Below are 6,476 nucleotides of genomic sequence, written 5' to 3'. Positions count from 1 at the left end.
GTTGAAATGTAGCCAATGTAGCAACTGGTTTGCACACAGCAAAGTTTCAAAAGCAACCATGCTGCTAAAACTCCCTTTTCTCCGTCCCATCACACACCCTCAGGAGTATGTGTCATGGGTTAGCTCCAGAATAAAGGTTCCTTAACCCTATTCCTATAAAACACTCGCAGGGCAGGGACAGTGCAGGTTAAATGCATAGTAAAGCTCCCTTTACACTGTCCCTTGGAGCACTGTATTGTCAGGTACACCCTGATTTAGATAAAGAGTACATAATTTCTTCAATTTTGTGTTTTAGCTACAGCCTCAGAATCCCTTACCGCATCGGTATGACATTGCTACTTCAGGTACGAGGCATCCTCATTCTGATCATGGTGGGGAAGAGTCTAAGAATGCTGTTGTTCAGAGCAGGCATGTCAACATTTCAAAGTCTTCATCCTTTTCTTAGTATGCCCCCCAGGGTTGGGGATGACTTGATTTCACTCCAGTTTTATTGGTTCTAAAATGGCTGATGAGGCCACTGTGGAAACTGAAGACTCTGCCACATGTCGAGCAAAAAGTACTTGACACAGAAAGGACAGGTGGGAAGTTGGAAGGTGTTATACTCCTGCCAATAATGCTATATATGTATGCTCCTGGTGCATGGACTAGAAGTTCTTAATGCACTCCCGAACATTCCACTCCACTTGGCAGATTGGTGGTCCAGAGATTCACATGAATCAGTGGGAATGTTTTCAAGGAAGCTTTGAGAACATCCTTGCATTGTTTCTGCTCCCCACCTGGTAATCTCTTGCTCTGATGGAGCTCAGAGTAGAGTATATGTGTTAGGAGTCTGGCATCAGGAATGCAAATGACATGGCCCTCCTATTGGAGGCAATGGAGTGTAATTAGGGCCTCACTGCTGTGGATGTTGGCCTGGAAGAGGATGCTGACATTGGTTTGCTTATACCGGCAATGGAGTTTGGAGGTTTTTGTGGTTACAGCATTTATGGCATCCATACAGTGCTTTGAAGTCGATGTCTCATAGAGGAGGAGTAGGGTTCACTGTTGCAGTAGACCATGATCTTTTTACTGGACTTGAGGTCTTGATCTTCAAATACTCTTTTTCTCTAATGGCCAAAGGCTGTACTGATGCACTGAGGTCATGGTATGTTTGACCATCAATGTCTGCCTTTGTTGAAAGGTGGCTCCAAAGATATGGAAAGTGGTCCATGTTTTCTAAGATCTTGTCATAGGCCTTTATTGTTATGGGTGGTGTTGTGTAGCAGGGACAGATTGGTAGATTGTTGTTGTTTTGCTGATTTTAACGGTAAGACCCTTTCGTATGCTACAGTCAACGATGACTTGGGCTCGACCTCCAATCATGCAGATATGTAAACATCATAAGTGTACTGCAGCCTTATGTCTGCAGTTGAGGTGAGCTAGGTGCTGGAGTAGAGGTGATGTAGGTTAAACAATTTCTTATGCTTATTGTGTTTTAAACATTGTTAGTTTAGTCACTGCAATGTGTTGTAGTCTCCAGCTCTAAGACAATTACACCTTCAGTTGTAGCAGATAATTCCTCATAGTAATCCATCTCCAGAGGTGCAGGACTCACTATAATTGACTACCGCTGTTGCTGTGCTTGAGATTTACAAGTGATATGATGGCTATGCCTTCAGCTGCCTGGGTGTGAACCTCTGGACTCCATTCCCTCAGGCTCTCTGCCTCTGTGCCTCACTTTTCCACTTTGAAGACACCTTGTATGATTGATGATACAGATCCAAATTTGCTTTAATGAACTAAAAACATGGAGCTGTAAACTGTGCGACAGCCTGTGCCACACAGAAGGCTGTGAGTTTGAACCATTGAGTGTTGAGCAGTGCAGAACTGAGGGAATGGAGTTTTATTGAATGTCCCATTCTTCAGATGAGCTGATTAGACCTGGCTCTGACCGTCTGTTGCAGATCTTAAGGTGGATAAGATTTCATTTCCCTATTTGAAGAACAGGGAGTTCTTCTGGTACTTAATACAACATTCTCCCATAGCTCCCACAAAATTGGCCAACTGACCATTCATCTCATTAATGTGCATGAGATGCTCACTGGAATAGCTTGGCTTTGTGCTAATGCACTTCAAGGGTGTAAATATTTTTCAGATTAAATTAGTGGCCGATTTATAAATTTGATTGGCTTCTTTACAAATGTAGACTATCAGGCATGACTTATCTGGGTAGCACTCTTCCTCCTGAGTCATTATATTGTGGATTTTAGTTCCCATATCCAAGACTTGAGCACATGATCCATGGCTGATGTTCCCAGTGTAATGAAGAATTTCACTCTCAGTTGAGGCCCATCTGTCATCTCAGTTGGACATAAAAGATTCCGTACCACTGCTTGAAAGGAAGCACAGTCCAATGTTCTAACAGTTTTTATCCATCACCACGACTTAAGAATAAGCAGCTGGTCTAGTTATTGTTGCTTTGGTACTTGTGGGACCTTGCTGTTGGCAAATTGGCTCTTTTGTTTCCTATATTATGTTTTAAAAAGGATTCAAAATAAATTTCTTTCAAGGCACTCATGATTCTGAAGGGTGTAAATGCTGTTTCTTTCTGCGTGGTTGAATTAGGGCTAGTCTAATGGGTATTTTCACCCTCGTTGCTTAAGAAGCATCCTAAGTAAACATTATAATATTTTGTTTACCAGTTCACAGTTTTATGTCTCTGAAGCATTTTCAGGGAAGCTTCCTACTTGTGACATAGGTTGGGACAGATAAGTTTCTTTCCCTACAGAGAATGAATAAGCTAATTTAGGTTCCATAACAGTTCAGGAGCTTCATTAGTGGTATGGACACTTTCACAAAAAGTATGGAAAATTGTATCCCATGATAGTGAGAGATGCAATTTTCCTTTTACTGAAATGTTGTTGACTTGGCTTTTCCTCATGATAGGCAGTACGTGGAATGACACTGGTGAATCAAAAAAGTGTTTGCATGCAGCAGAGATTGCTCGCTGGACTGAATACCCCCTGATATAAAACAGAAACACAAGAGACTGCAGATAATGGAATCAAGATCAAAATAAACTGCTGGAGGAACTCAGCAGTTCAAGCAGCATCTGTGGAGGGAAATAGACAGTCCCCCTGATATGCAGATACTGAGACAGAAAGATTATGATGAGTAAAATTGTGATTAGGCTGACTGGTAGAGAACTGTATTGATAGGTGTAAGCCCCCCTCATGAGGTCATTAAAGCATTTCCAACATTGTGTGGCAACGCTTGGAGTGGTGGTGACTCCATCGATGACTGCCCTAACACAAGCCTGGTACGTACTTTCCCGTCCTCTATGACCATCAGCTTTTATCTGGTTTTATCTTCTGACTCAAAGATCTACAGGTTCTACTCAGAATCTGGGACCTCGAATGCCTGCTAACACCTACATGCCTGCTGGTGCTGGGTGTCTTATGAAAAGTGATATTGCTAATTAACCCACCCACTCCAAGACAGCTCCCTACCAGTGGCCATTAACATAATGCAGTGTGCTCTGCAAAGCAAATGGGTTAATGGTAGATTTATCGCAGGTTGGCAGCTGGGATTCTTAGTAACAAGAGTGAGATCCAAGCTGGGGATCCGAGACCCAGTATAGCCTTCATGTGAATCAGGATTAGAGAGCAGTGATTAATTGGTCTAAGGCAGCCACGTGTTTTTTTACTTGGTTTTAAAGAGGCAAAAATAACTTCACTTTAACAATTGTTATTTTTAAATTTCCATGTAATTTCTATGTTCTAATTTATAATGCAATCAATTAATGTCATACTGTAATGGTTTGTCTGCCAATGGTCACTCTGCAATAGATCCAGGGGGAGGTGGTCTTATTTACATGGGAAGTTTACATTATAAGTGTGGGCAGAGGAACAAATGGTGATAGAAATTGACAGGAAATGAGATTGTTTTTAATATAATGTGTCTATATTTAATGATTATTTGATGTACTGGAGATTTCCATTGAGCCAGCTTGCGACACTTACAGATCCTAGGGTACATAATTTTTATAGTGATGTGAGCTGTAATCTGTTTCTGATATTTATGCTTTTTGGTACCCTTGTTTATTGCACATTGGTGAAGCAATAGAGAATCACAAAGACAAAAATAATTTGGAGGTTCTTGCCTGTTAATACTTCACTGACAAACTTTATCTTGTTGAAATCATATTAAAATGTCCATTCGTCAATTCAACTAAATTAATTGATAGTCAATTTCCTCTTGTATTTCTGTTAATTAAACTCAGCTCCAATTGCCTGTGCTTCAGATAAATTCTCAGTGATTTCGAACCAAACAGACCCAGGGAGCCAGGTGTGAATTGTGATCTGCAGGTGTCCAGGCTCAAAAGAGGAATCGTGAACCACGTGTGATCAGTATCCCGAGGGAAATTGGAAACTGTGTGGGGATAGGTAGAGCTGAGCTGCCCATACAGTTGAAATGCTAATCATCACTTTTATCTAAACCAGCGCAGTAAGAATGATTACACAGCAAGATCCTGGATGCCCGCAAACAACTGTGATGTTGCATCTCAGACAGAACTTTCAAGAATAATGGCTGTACACAGATGAAGAAATGTGAGGAACAAAAAGCTCCAGGATGACTTACACCAACTCCATTTGTAGCATTGAGGAAGGAGCATTAGGTGATATTAAGTGGACCAGTATCTATGTTCACGTAGCTTGGTTAGGTGTAAAGCTTCTTCTGCACTGTCCCATCACTGCCAGGACTCCATAGATTTGGTAGAGAGTAAAATTCCTTCCACATTGCCATGAGTCATTCCCAAGGCAAGATAGCATAGGCTAGATTCACTGTAAAACTCCCTCTGCACAGTCCCATCAAATATTGCAGGAAAAGTTTAGATAGAGAATAAAGTTTGCTCTATGCTCTCCCATTTATCCAGCGAATGGTAATGTTCCACCCTGCAGTTGTACTTGGTATAAATTTCAAAGCCACTTAAAGTCATAGGTATTTGGTGCCATTGTGATTCCATGGAAGGTTGTTTCAAAGTGCAACATATGATCCCTTTGTATTGAAGGAAATGTCCGAGATGGATAACAACAAAAAGAAGGCAACCTCAAACAGTGTTGTAAAGTGTAGGATTTATACACAGAGCCTGGCAGCAGATAAAACTGATCAGCTGTCATGGTCAAAGTCACCAGTTAAAAGTATATTCAGATTAGCTGCATTTTTTATTCTGAGTAATTGTGCCTTTCTGATTCTCTATCTATTGATATGTGCATCTATCTGGAGGAAAATTTCAACTCTTCATTTTTATGTGGAAATATAAATTTGAGTATAATATGCTCATGATTTTCCTAATGAGAAAAAGAAAAAAATTCCCAGCTTTTTAAACTAGATTTATAGTGTTTGGGCATCTATTCTCTTGTCTCTCAGATTCTCTCTATCTAACTGTCTGCCTGTCTATCTATCCACCCACCCCATGAAGGATAGTAGTATTTATCTTTGTACACATTAATCTGCCTTTTTCTATTTCCGTGTATCTCTTTGTCACTCTTTTTTCCTTATTGTTTTTTTAAAGAGCGAATTTAGGATATGTATTATTAAATGATAATTGTAACAATCCTTCAAATAAGGGATCAGAAGTGAAAATATAGGAGGGTTATTCAATTGCAGTAAGATTCCATGATGGGCGTTAATGTAGTGGCAGGACTGGCTTTAGATACATTTAATGAATCGCCTTTTCTATCCCTAACTTTTCTAAACCTCTTTCCCTTCCTTTCCGTTTCTCTTGTTCTCTTTATTTTCTTTTTTGACTCTCTGCCTCTCTTTTTCATTCTGCTTCCCTCTCTCCCTCGGTTTTCCCTCTCTGCGCTGACTTAGATTCTCAGTAACTATTGGAATGTGGGTGTCACTCGCAGAACAATCCCTGGCATCTAGCACGTCCTTTGTTACAGTGGACATCACACAGAAATTGCTTTCTGTAGTCTAATACAAATTTAATACAGTTATTAAATAAATATTCTCACCATTAAAAAATATCTTACACAATTCTGCAAAAAATGAATATAAAAATTGTGCCAATCGCTTGGCAATGATACAGTGTTTTACTAAAATAGGTAATAAAGCAAATGAAGAAAGTATTAAAAAGACAGTCAGTGGTGAGGTTATAACCCTTTGCTGTACCAGGTCTCTTCTGAGATTCAGTAAATACAGTTGGACAGTGAATGACTGATAGCAGCATCCAGGGACAGAGTTCGATGGAAAATCCAGCTGATGGATGGAAGGCACCTGTATTTTGGTAAATTCCTTGGCGTTTTACTCTCCTGGATGACATTCTCAAGTGAACAAGTTACCAAAGCAGCGTTTGAAGAGAAAGTGAGCAATCTCTCTTTTGCTCTTCCCCCTCCAATGTCTAACTAGCTCATTATATACATACACTGTTGTCCTAACTCAGGTGAGCATGAAGCAGCTTGAGTTGATTGCTTGGAGTCTGAATGGTT

Source organism: Pristis pectinata, chromosome 12 (genome assembly GCF_009764475.1).
Source record: "Pristis pectinata isolate sPriPec2 chromosome 12, sPriPec2.1.pri, whole genome shotgun sequence".
In the NCBI taxonomy this organism is placed as follows: Eukaryota; Metazoa; Chordata; class Chondrichthyes; order Rhinopristiformes; family Pristidae; genus Pristis; species Pristis pectinata.
The sequence above is the reverse complement of the archived record's forward strand: the minus strand, read 5'-3'. Positions refer to the sequence as shown.